At 38.6% G+C, this 12,866-nt stretch overlaps 1 long non-coding RNA gene across 2 annotated transcripts; it reads left to right on the forward strand.

The window, feature by feature from the left end:
- Positions 1-7,706: 7,706 nt before the first annotated feature.
- On the forward strand, positions 7,707-12,331 carry LOC117223134 (uncharacterized). Of its 2 annotated transcripts, XR_004490857.2 has the most exons (4): positions 7,707-8,016; positions 8,081-8,125; positions 8,487-8,569; positions 8,648-12,331. It is a non-coding gene; the product is annotated as an uncharacterized LOC117223134 (long non-coding RNA). The 2 variants fall into 2 exon arrangements; XR_004490856.2 differs by having other exon boundaries at positions 7,715-8,016; positions 8,487-12,331.
- Positions 12,332-12,866: the final 535 nt, after the last annotated feature.

A 12,866-nucleotide genomic window follows, 5' to 3' on the forward strand; every position in this document is an offset into this window, starting at 1 on the left:
TAAAAAAATCCGCGCAGAAGAAGTTCCCGAAAGCATCTCAACCGTAAATAAACAAACCACTTCGTGGCAAGAAACGAGTAGGACTTTCTTCCATTTCCTAATCCCCGATGACACTTCCGACGCAGACACCACCCTGTACAAAGAAACTCGGTTCAACTCCAAAATCATCCCAGACATTCCAAACGTCCCTGGCCTGATGGAGGTTATCATTCTGAAACAGACATGACATCTCCTCGATCGAGACATCATCCCCCTCTTCAATAGCTGACTCGCCCGCGGTAAATTTCCAAACATTTGAAAAATAATAGTCGTTCAAATCCTCCTGGAGAGCGAGGAGAAACCCAGAACAGATCCCAAATCCTACGGACCTATCTGTCCCCTACCGGTCATAAGCAAAACTTTCGAAAGGCTTGTCGTCAACAGACTTTTAGACATTTTCAACAGGAACCCCTTAGCTTCTAAATCCCAGTACGGCTTCAAAACCGGGCTCTCCATTGAACACGCAATCCTCTAGCTGCGTGATTTAACTCAGAGCAAGACCGACGAATACGCTATTGCCCTCCTCTTCGACATAAGCAGCGCCTTCGATAATATCTGGTGGGCCGCTATCGTTCAGCAATGATAATAAAAACCAGATAATACCCTAGCAACCTCTATAGGGTTATATAAGTCTACCTGTCCAATTCCACCTATGGAATAGGTGGGGCATTAGGTGTACCTTGGAATACATTTTGCCCCCTGCATCGTTAAGACCCATTGGGGGTCTTAATTACAATAGTATGGAAATAATGTATTTTAGCGGGGAATGAAAGTGAATCAAAATGTTTTGTCTTTAGTTATAGTGTTTATTCCTGTTTATGAACGTGCGCGGACGCGGCTAGCGTAGTGTGGAGATGTACAGAGTTTTTGGAACTGTCCGGACCGACTGGGATTCGACTTGAGTGACTCAATTAACTGCTTTTGCGGAGTTACCTTTTGCCTTTTTTATAGTGTTTGCGAGGATAGTCATAAGAAGGGAAAAGATGAAATTCTCTTGGAAGGGGAAGAAAGGAAAGGTCTGTGCGAGTCGAGATGTGCAAAGATTCGGATAATTGCTTTATTGGGAGTGTTTTTAAGGGAGTTTTTGAGGATTAGCGAAGGACAGGAGTTCTGATGCACATTTGGTGTTTATTAGGGCTGTCGTAAAGGAAAAATTTACGAGAGACGATTAGGAAGGTACAGTATAAAGGTCTGTAGGTCCCAATTATTACATATGCAGCTGTCAGTTGGACCGATAGACTAAACAAGTGGCACATTAAGAAACTCAAGCAGTCTCAGAGACACGCCCTTATCAGCACCACTCGTGCCTACTGCGCCACATCTAACGATGCTCTAACTGTTATAGCCGGAGCCATCCCCATAGATCTTTTATTAAAAAAGCGTAAAACAAATTTCCATCTCAGGATTGGAGACTCTTCACCATAGGAGACCTTCAATCCACACCACACCAAACAGATATATCTCCCAAAGAAATTGCAGAAAGATAAAAAATAATTAGGAATTAAACACTAACCATCTGGCAAAAGGAGTGAGGTGATTCTGTCACTGGCGGGATCACCCACGACTTCTTCAGCAGCACACTTACCAGAATCGAGAACAAAACCATTAAACTAAACTTCTACGTCACCCAACTCCTGGCAGCTCACTGACGCATCAAGCAAAAATTACATGCCCTTAAAATCTCAGCCGACGATGTGTGTTCCTGTGGATCCACAGATACTGCCCGACATATCATCTTTGACTGCCCGTTCATCTTGGATCAAAGAACAGAACTCGTACAAAAATTACGAGCTAAGAAAACTGGCCATGCCATCTCAGTGAGCTAGTTAGAAAAGACAACTTTCCGCATTTTGCCAGCTTCGCGGAAAAAGTAATGAAGTTCAAAGATGACTTTCTCATTAATCCAAGACCCCCATCCCACCAACCCAACTACCCTGGGACCTAGCACCAGCAGTGGCTGACAGCCGCCGTGACCCCCACCCCAATCCTCAAATTGCACGCAGTCAACCTCGAGAGCTAAACGGAGCTACGTGTTGAAGACCCTAAATAAAAATTTTTCTGGCAAAAGAGCCAAACAACTCAAACCCCCCTCCGCAGAATTAGGCAATACCACCACCCACCACCCACTACTGGATGCGCAGGCACCGTTCGTCTTCAAGCGACGGTGACTCCAGAGGGGGCTACGGTGACGGTCCTCATGAGCCGTCCCTAGCGAGTCATGACGACGCTCACCGTAAAGCAACCTGTTGAATAAAAAGCCTGTAAGAGATCGAACGGTATGCTGGTAACGGCGCGGCTCCTCAGAGCTGCAATTGAGTTACCTCCCCTGCGGGACGATCTTCCTTCCTGATGAAGCGTTGATGGTAAGGGAATGGTTTTTCCAAGCACGTCGGGGGTGTACTTCCAAATGACCCCCGTTGCCGATCGACGTGAAATTTGGAGGTTTAAGGGAGGATAGGGAGCAGACTCTATATATGAAGTTTTAACTTTGGCAATTGATGCGTTCAGAAGATAGAGAATTTACAAGTGTCAGCGGGTCGTACCGCCGATATGAACGTAGGTTCTCTGCTTTCTCCAGCTACGGTATGCAAGTGACGGTGCGGTAGCAGTGGGGCACGGAGAGGTAGTTATAGGCGGAATGGGAGTGACTCTCACTTGCACTCTCAAGCGCCTCTCCTTGCTTCCTTACACCGCGTTAGTACTTTTAGCGATTTCCCTGACACCCCTGGCCGAAATTGCTCGATGGGGTTCGATCGGTCGACTTGTTGAAATTTTCGACGCTTAACGCAACGAACGCATTGATTTTACTAAAGAGTTTCTACTATTTTGTATTGAATTACTTTAATGATTACATTTAGAATAGTTAGGTTATGTCTAGATTAGGAATTAATAGATAATTTTTGGTTAATATCTCAAAAATTAATAAGAACTAATAAAAACCCGAAGTTAAAATTTTATATTTGGCGTTTTTATATATATAACCCCCCCCCCCCTCTTCCCTCAAAAGCTGGTAATAATCGGTCAGGGGGGCCATTCGGAAGAATATTCTACGTCGGTTGCAGTTTCCGGATGCAGCCCTATCCTTCGCAGTAGCTCACCGCTGACTTAACATCGATCGGCATAAGCAAATATTGCTTTGTCCAGTCAGAGCTGGCCATGGCTCGTCACGCTCGTTTGTGTGTAGACATTATATGTTTAATCTCAACAATGTACTTTTTATTTGCTTTTGCACGCGCGTTTGCGCGTGGGAGATCTATACTAGAGTGGCTAAATTTATATTAGGAACTTTCAACTTAGAAACTAGATTGCAGATGACACATGTGCAGCTTGCACAGACGTATGCCACACCCGTTTACATCGGAGAAGTGATGTCGCAATTTTGCAACAACGTAACATATTCTCATAGGGAGTAGATACAATTATCACCAATACTGATAGAAACTGTTTCTGTCACTAGAAGATTTTAGAAATGTAGTTTCTATGTTGCATATTTTGCATATTCCATTCGATATTGAAAAATGAAGTAAAGATAAGATATCCGACTCATATATTTACTACGAGGTGAAAATGTTAGTTGATGGTCACAAATCGTACTGGCTGCTATCTACATTGTTTAAAACCTGCAGAACATTTTTATCCAGTCGTGAAATACTTTCGTAGCTTATGCGATAGAATTTGGAGCCGTGGACATAAGTTCGTATTCCACCCAGAAAAACATTTCAAATGTAAGAACACTGTTAATGAACAAAACAAATGACACTCTCAAAATAATTGATTGACAACAGGATGTGTATTTATCGGCTGGGCTGCCGAAGGTGAACTTTTTTCGCATCGCTACATCTCCTTGGCCGACTACTTGCAGTATCGTAAAGAGTCGGAAATCATTCACCCAGGCTTTTTTCATTATCCTTTCCGAAATTTCCTAACTGCTCTGTTTACTTTCGCCGAATTTCGTGACGTTTTTCCTGTAACATGACGGCTCCGGTTCTAGCTTTTGGTTTCCCCGTGCATGTTAGTAACCTTGACATAACGCGGGAGAATAACTCCCCTTTGCATCTTCCTTTACACGCTAGGGCTTTGTTACAACACTGTGTCATTGTACAATCGCATGCTTCCAGTCTACGAGGTTCTGGCATTTTTTACAGCGGCGTAATAGTTACTCCATGCTACGTCTCGTCATGTTCCCACGTCTTTTCCTTTTCCCCTTACAATATGCATACAATTATAATAAATTCGTATTTACAATCACAACGCAGTTGCCATAGACTATTCTTAACGAACATTATTCCCAAGATAAATCCTGTCAAATTAAAAGATTTTAATTTTACGTCTTCAGGCAGAAAGGAGAAGAAAAAGAAATAAAAGGGAAATAAAAAAGAAATAGATGAATACGAAAACTTAAATCTAATTTTGTACTTCGTTTTCATTTCGCAGTTGTATCAATTTTCTCACTGGTCGCACGAACTCACCCGTCGAGAGGTGCTCACCTTCGCTATCATGGCCATTTCGTCGGTGCCAGGATACACCTCACTAATTGTTCCTGACCTCCATAGGTTTCGCGACGCTTAGAGGTCGACTATTAATACATGATCTCCCTTTTTTAGCGACACTGCTGAATTATAAAATTTTGTTCGTGTAATTGGTCCTGGCAAATATCCTCACAACCATCGCCTTCAGTATGCATTCGCAAAACGTTGCGCAATTCGCCATTGTTTTTTCAGACACGCGGTAGCGCAAATGCATTCTTCCGCAAATACATCTGATTGAAGTACGTGAAACCAATATTGTTCAGCGTCTTCGATTGTTTGCTGTTATTTACCTTGCGGTGATTCCTTTCAATCGATTGAACGCGGTTCTTAATCGTCCAGCATTTACTGGACGATTATTTTCTTTATTAGTTTACAAATCTAACCAACATAAAATTTTTGCGATCGTAGGAATATAATAATTTGTTTCACACACGACGTAGATCCTTGCATAATTCCATACTGCCATTGTTTACTCTATCCTCTCTGCTAGTAACACTTTCGACAGGCAAATCTTCCTCGGAGTTTCGCAAGATGTTTGACCCGAAAAACCATCGATTGATAGCATCTAGCGATGCCATTGACCAACAAGTTGTGTCGTCAGCGGGCTTCAATTCAGACGGAACTCATCCCCACTGAGAGATCAACTCGCCCACAATAAGTTTTCAAAATCATCAAAACAATTAATTCACCCAAACAAACATCCAGAAAATATTGATTCAAACAAATTAATCCCCTGAAAAAGCATTCAAATGTTATTAATAAAGCCTTCAAAACATTTCCATGGTAACCCTATCGCCCACAAAAAATGGTTCTAAATACAAAAAATGAAATATTAATCCACGAAAAAAAACTTCGGAAGGATATAACAGAAATAATATTTATTACCATTTAATTTGTTTTGAAGAAAGTATCGACATACAAAATAAGGTAGGAGAGCACATTAAGAATTTATATCAATTTATATGATTATTTAATTACTTTACGTTTAACACTTTGCACTCCGCTGTCCCCTCTCGTGGGACATTAAAGTTTATTAGTGATTACGGGGAATTGAGTTATTTTAGCCCAACTTTTTAAGACATGCATGTTTTTCTGAAGTTTGCCCTTGAAATGGCACAAGAAATCAAATCAAAATACAGTAAAATTACTAAGATATATACAAGAAATGTCAGCAGGTTTTGAACGTGAGAGGCGTGCTCACGACGGTCCGAGCATTTCAAGGACGCCACTTGAAAAGAGCGATAAGGCAAGTCCGTAGAAGAAAGATCGGTATGCGAACATAGCACGCACTGTATAGTGAGATTTATAATCATAAAATCTGGAGGAAAAGATTTTCAAATCTGAACTCAGTCTGGTTTGAAGCGTCGAGCGGTATAGATAGATCTAACGAGTGAGAAAATCGGAAAAGTGATTCTCCTCTTGATAAATAAATTGTTTGGTAAAAGTTTGTTTGGTAAATATCATCTTGTGAGTTAGTAATAACAATTAGAAATTTTCAACCTATGTATTTATTCATATTTTTTATTAGAACAATGGCAAAACGTTCAAACACGAATGAGTCTCATGACACAAGTAGTAGTGAAGATGAGCTGCAGACAGACGTTTATACAGATATGTTAGAAATGTTACTATAGATATGTAGAAGGTTTTCTTCTACAGTTAGTCTATCGTTTTGATAGCAGTGATAGTGATATCGTCCAAGCAACAAGGCGACGAGAGAAAGAGTTCGCATAGATACCGATTACAACAACAAAATAAAATTATAAAACAAACAATAACAAAATTATAAAAAATAAAATATTGATTTTTTTGCAAATTTCTCGGTTCCAGCCAAATTCATATAAGTCCAATATCATTATAATATGTTAGTTAGTTCCAAACTATACTAAATAATACGAGGGTCTGTAAATTCCCGTTTCTGCCGAAAAGTGGCGCCGAGTAGCTGCTAGCCAACGTTCAGAATGGTGCGGAGTGCTAAGGGTTAATATCTAACTTACAATAGGGTAACAAAGTGATTAATGAACGATTATAGTACGAAAATAGTAAAATACGCATCTCTCACGGTTTCTGGCCATTTGTTCATTAGTTCCAGCCACGTTTAGTACCATTTCTGGCCTCTCAAAAATCTAATGTTATATGTATCATTAATTTGTACTAAGAAAAGATGTAGATGATTAAAATGCAGCATAATTCTTTAAAAAATTCTATATTTTAATTTGGGGTAACAACATATAACGATAACGAAAAAGTAGTTTCATTTTACTTATTTAAAAAAAAAAATGGACGCGTATTTTTTTACTACGATGCAGTGATAATTTTAAGAAAAACGCTGTTCGTCCTTATTTCAGAATGTCTGAAGAATATTGACTAACCTTTCGGATCCGAAATAATAAACAGTTTAACTATAACAACCGTTTCAATTTTCTGGTGTGCATGACGTCTCATATATGCATATGAAATTTGTATGCGGTGTGTGTAGTGAAGATCAACAATAAGTAACCCCGTAGAAGTATGTAAATGATATTATAATTTAAATAATAAATAACAAAGCAATGTTATGGATAACAAATTAAAGGATTTGAAGGACTTGTTTTTTTTAGTTAATACGAAATTCAATCATTTAGTTCAAAATCCATTTCATACGTGTGATGAGGATACTGCACTGACCTCGTACAATGTATGATGAACTCCACAACTGATCTGTATGCAACGGAGACAAACAGAAGGATATCTCCAGACAGATTATTCCACCGTCCACTTGTATTACACTCTCACTAAACGCTGATTACTTATCCAATAATAATTACGATCGAATTTTCCTCGATTAATTTGTGTAACTCTGAAAAAAGCCGATCGTTCCACATGACGGATTCGAAGTTTGCTCTGTTAGCAACACTATCTGTGTTGACATGATTCGTAATGTCTTCTTAAAACCTTTACGACGAACAAGAATAATTAAGAAAATCGTATTATAATACTCTCTCATTCTCGAATAGTTTTCTAAATAGTTTTCTTTCTCATTCTAAATAGTTTTAAAAATATTATTTTTGTTTTGCACATGTCGCACGTACCATATGTTACGTGTAAAATAAAGTAAAGATAATATATCCGAATGTAGAATTCCTTTTGTCGTATAGCATTCTATGAAAACTATCAGAAAATTCTAACAATAGTATAAAGTATCGCATATAAATTTTAATGGCACTATAAAAATTATCTTTAAACTTACACGTGTTTCTAAAATCGTGTACACCGTGAGTGGCAGTGTCATTAAATATATCATAATGTTAGTGGAGTGAATATATAAACAACGTCGGAAAAACATTCGTGCATGTTAAACGAAACGTTGAATCGTCTATTGGGAAACATGTTCAAAGTAGTTCGTTCCGCTTCCGTGCTTACTACTGTCCTTTTAATCTTAGGATTTTTCTGGATTGCAACGACAGAGGTAAGTGGATCAAATGTTATTGCTAATCCAAATATATCAATAATAATGCTACGGCTCTTTCTAGGCATTAGTGTGCAATTGTGAAACACCTGTAGGTCGACGATGTCGGGTAAAATTATATTGAATTATTTAATACACAGGCTGTCCCAGAATTCTCGTTACGCTCTGAACTTCCTCTGTGAGAAAGGGGTGATGTCTAAGGTGATTTGAAGTCAGTTTTTCCCACGAAACATACGAACAGCGGTTAAATTCGACTGTGACAGCGAGTGCGACGCAGTATTTACTGGCTGCGTGGTTGGTGTCTCGCGTCCGCGGTATACACACTGTGAGGCTGACGCTTATTGTTATAGAAAAGGTTTCTACAAATTATATCTGGCATCACCTCTTTGAGATGTAACGAGTGTTTTGGGACGTCTGTTTTATAATTTATGTGTTATTAATACTAATGTTAATATTTCTTTTTTTTTCAGCGCCAATGTCAAAATAACAATCAAACAATATCGTAGCATAGCGATGTGAATTAGACTGTGTATTTGGATTTGTTTAACATATAGTAGGTATCATCTGAATCACACGTAAAAGTAAAGAATTCTAATAATGATGAATATTCCTTTATCGACCCAAATTTCAGGCCTGAAATTATCACAGTTATTTTACATCGTCGTAGGTATGATAAACAGAAGCAATTAGAGGTACAGAGAAAATTTAGAAAAGGAAGATCTGAAAATTAGATACTATTAACTCGTAATTATTTTTCTTCTATAATGTAACGTCACTTTTCGAGGACTTCTGCAATTTAACGTCTTTACCGAGGACCGTACCGTCCGCCAGTAGGCCACGTGCCTTCTAGATACAATTGAGAGAAGTTCCTCGAGGAGGATTAGGTTGTCATTTCCTTGTTCCTCTCATCTTGCTGATGTTCTCATTCACTCCCGTTTCCGTAAAGTAAGCATAACCAGTGCATTGACATTAGCATTTTAGCTCCCCACTTCGTGAACCTTACGAAAATATAAATACAGTTGAATAGGGACAAGAGAGCATTGTTGTAACGAACTTCCCGACTGTTACTAATCTGTATTTTGTTTTACTAATAATGGAAGATCCCCATGGTTGACGATCACTTTTAGATGAGATTTGGTACAGTGACAAAACTTGTAAAGCTGAATCCAATGATACACAGTTTTAGGGACAGACGGCTTATTGCTTTCGATGTAATTAATGTTAAAGTTGTACCGGGCGTTAGGAAGTTAGGGGTGCTTCGCAGGCGCGATCAGATAGTCCGCCTTACTGCTACGTGCGAGGCATCCCCCACTTCCTGTCGCGCGGTGTCTCACGGTTCCCAGGTAATATAGTGCTTTTATTAGTGCGATTAATGCTATCAGTCCTTTTATTAGTAACTTTAAAATTAATTGTCTCAAATCCTATAAGCCGCTTGTCCTAAAACTGGACATCATTGGATTCAGCTTTACAAGCTTTATAACTGTACCAAATTTCATCGAAAAGTGACCGTCAACCCTAGGGACGTCCCCTTGTAAATTAACAGGAGCTTTAAATAAACCATGCAAAAGTATTACAGTTTCGTTTCCATAACACTGTTACATACAGGATGCACCATAATTATGTTAACCGCCGGAAAGGGGTGATTCCTGAGATCATTTAAAGTAACTTTTTCCTTAAAAATACAATTCACGGCTTTGTTTACGAGCTATTAACGACAAATAATAACCAATGAGACGCGAGTGCGCGAATAACAATGTAGTTGATCGATCGAGTGCAACAGGCTTCGACCACGGATCGCGAGGGAAGGGGGGGCTCCGGGCCGCGTTCGAATCAATAATCAATCACGGAGCGTGAACCTTTCGAATCTTTTTTACTACGTGACAGTGATAATTTTATGAAAAACGCTGTTCATCCTTATCTCAGAATGTCTGAAGAATATTTACTAATTTTTCGGATCCGCAATAATAAGTACTTTCACCGTGATGGCCGTTTTAATTTTTTGATGTATATGATACCTCATGTGCACCGTATGAAATTTTTATGCCAGGTGTACAGTGAAGATTAACAATACATAACACCGTCCAAGTACGTAGATAACATTTTATTTTAAATAATTCCATGTCCGAATAGAATTCAACGAATGATTCGCAAAGCTAATTTAATGATAAATAATCGCGTTAAAGTACGTAAAGAAATTATTTGTTTGAGAAATATAGAAAATATTGTTAATAAGAAACTCAGCAATTAGTTGTAAGTCCACTTCATGCTTGTAAATATGTGCAAGAGGATAGTACATCGATCTCGTACAATGTATGATGAACTGCAAATTAAAACGGCCGTCACGGTAAAACTAATTATTATTTCGGGTCTCAAAAATTAGTAAGTATGCTCCAGATCTTCTGAAATAAGGATATATAGCGTTTTTCTTAAAATTATCATTGTTACGTAGTAAAAAGAATTCGGAAGTTCATGCTCTGTGACTTGTTCATTGATTCCAACGCTACCTGAAGTCCCCCTCCTTTCGTCACGCTCCGCGGTCAAAGCATGCTGCACTCGGTCGTTCGACCATGCTGTTGTCGCGGGACCGTATCAAATATCAAACAAAGACATATATTCCCTAGCTCTTCCTTTATCGTACACTTCAAAATCGCTGGTTCACGTGAATAACTACGTCGGTAGAAATAGAGTAAAAAAACAATATTTTTGCAAGGCTGGCGGATCTACAACCGTGGTCTAGGTCAATTGGGATGAATTGTTCTGGTGATTTTAGCAAGTGTTCGCGTTTAAGCAGGGGGGCTACAAAGGTAAATCCTTTTTTTATATGGGATGGTGTACAATTTAGTGTGTGTCCATTCGTATCCTTCTAGTATTGGGATAACAACTGAATAGATAATCTCGTGGTTGATTATACAGATTTTAAGTTGAAAGATGTTTCGATCAATGTTTGAAAGTTGTGTGATTTAGGCGATATGTGTGATACAATCGAATGTGTTTTCAAAATTTTTTCGTAAGCGTCCATAAATTGCGTTGAGTCAATAATTTCTTGTGGTATAATACCGTGTTTTCCTAAACTGATCGTTTCTTCCAAATTGTCAATGTTTTCTCTAATGTCTGTAATTATGATTTCAACTAATAAAAATAATCCCAGCGTTCTTTCAGCAGTGCGTGTATTACGGGTAAATTTTTCGTACTGTTGAATAAATTGTGAGAGTGTTTGACTGTTGAGAATGGCCCTGAACATAGCGGTTTGGTTTTGTACGATTTTGGAAAGTTTAGTATTTTCATCGAACAATTTGTCAATGTTTCAGTTTATATATCAAGATTAGATCGTCTTCTTTGAGGGTTCCGAAAAGAGATTCAGAAGCTGAAAGCCTATTATGTTCACTATTCCTCGTCTGGTACGTTGGTATGAAATGGCACTTAGGCGATTATATTCTACATTTAGTTTGTGTAATTTTTCTATGAGATATGCCGTATTAATATTGTTACAATTTCAGCATGTGTCTTTGATTTCGTTTATAAGTTGACTTGCCTTGTCCAGATCGTTCTTAACGTCAGATGTGTTAATGATTATGTTAATTTTTATATCGTTATAATATACGTAGACCGTTTCTATTTTTTCATACACAATTTGCGAAGGGTTGAGGTTGGTGATTTTTAATCCGTGGTTTTTAACCTGGATGGTAAATGATAGGGTTTCAATCGGTTTCCGTGCGCTAAGAGCGTTTCGTTATTCTGGATTTGTATTAAATAATTAGGTTTCCCACTGCAATAATTTTGTAAGGACCTGGAATTCCGGAGATAACTTGTTTCGTTTATGGTCATTGTGTAGGAATACTAGGTCGTCGACATTATATAAGCTTTGGATTCTGGTTTTTCTATCTTGGTCTCTTTTATGCCGTTTTTCATTGATTTCAGTATTAACCCCTTAACGCGCAGAAACGTATTAACACGGGCGTGCAAAACCGGCCAAAATGTGCAGACCCGTATATATACGGTCGGCGTCGCAACTTATGTCGATAAAATGTTCAGATTCGAATATATCCGGGCAGTAAAAATAACTTAACCCCTTAACGTGCACGCTCGAGTTAACTCGAGCGCGCTAAACTGGCCAAACTGTGCACACCCGAGATAATTCCAGCGGCGTTGTACTTTATGTTGCTATAATTTTTCACACTCGAATGCAATCGAGAATTGAAAATAACAATGTGAAAGCAAAAAAAAACAATCGTTTTATTGATATTTATCATTTACATGGGATTGTAAGCTATAACACTTATTTATTCAAGTATATAATATATTCTTTTTCTACTTATCACTTACGACTTATCTCTTCCTTGTGAGCCGCTTTCCGACAGCGTATTCATATTCAGATTCTGATTCGCTCATTTTTCAATATATATTTTACTAAAATATAATGTAAAATAAAATATAATAATATATAATAATAATAGTAATAATAATAATAATAATAATAATAATAATTTTTTTTTTTTTTTTGGGAGGGAAGTGGAAAAATCTTCAACAAGATACTCGGGGCAGGTCACATTCCCCGAATTATGTGGGATTCTTACCCACTAAAAAACCGCTTCCCTTTTTTTCTCTCGCGACTGAAACTCCCCTCCGGAACCGTTTATCACATTACTTCGGAGGGGAAGCCGCCAATACGCGTCATTCGTGGTGCTGTGTTTCCTCCTTATTCCCGCGTCGAGTTGAGGCCGCGCGAGGTGCTACTGCTGCTTGACGGCAGAACTTCCTGCGTTGCAGAGGGGTTCCACCGGTTTTCTTCTTTTTTCTTGATCAGGAGAAGTTGCCGGGTGTACCCGGCTATGGCCCTCCAGTCCTCCATT

Source organism: Megalopta genalis, chromosome 16 (assembly GCF_051020955.1).
Source record: "Megalopta genalis isolate 19385.01 chromosome 16, iyMegGena1_principal, whole genome shotgun sequence".
In the NCBI taxonomy this organism is placed as follows: Eukaryota; Metazoa; Arthropoda; class Insecta; order Hymenoptera; family Halictidae; genus Megalopta; species Megalopta genalis.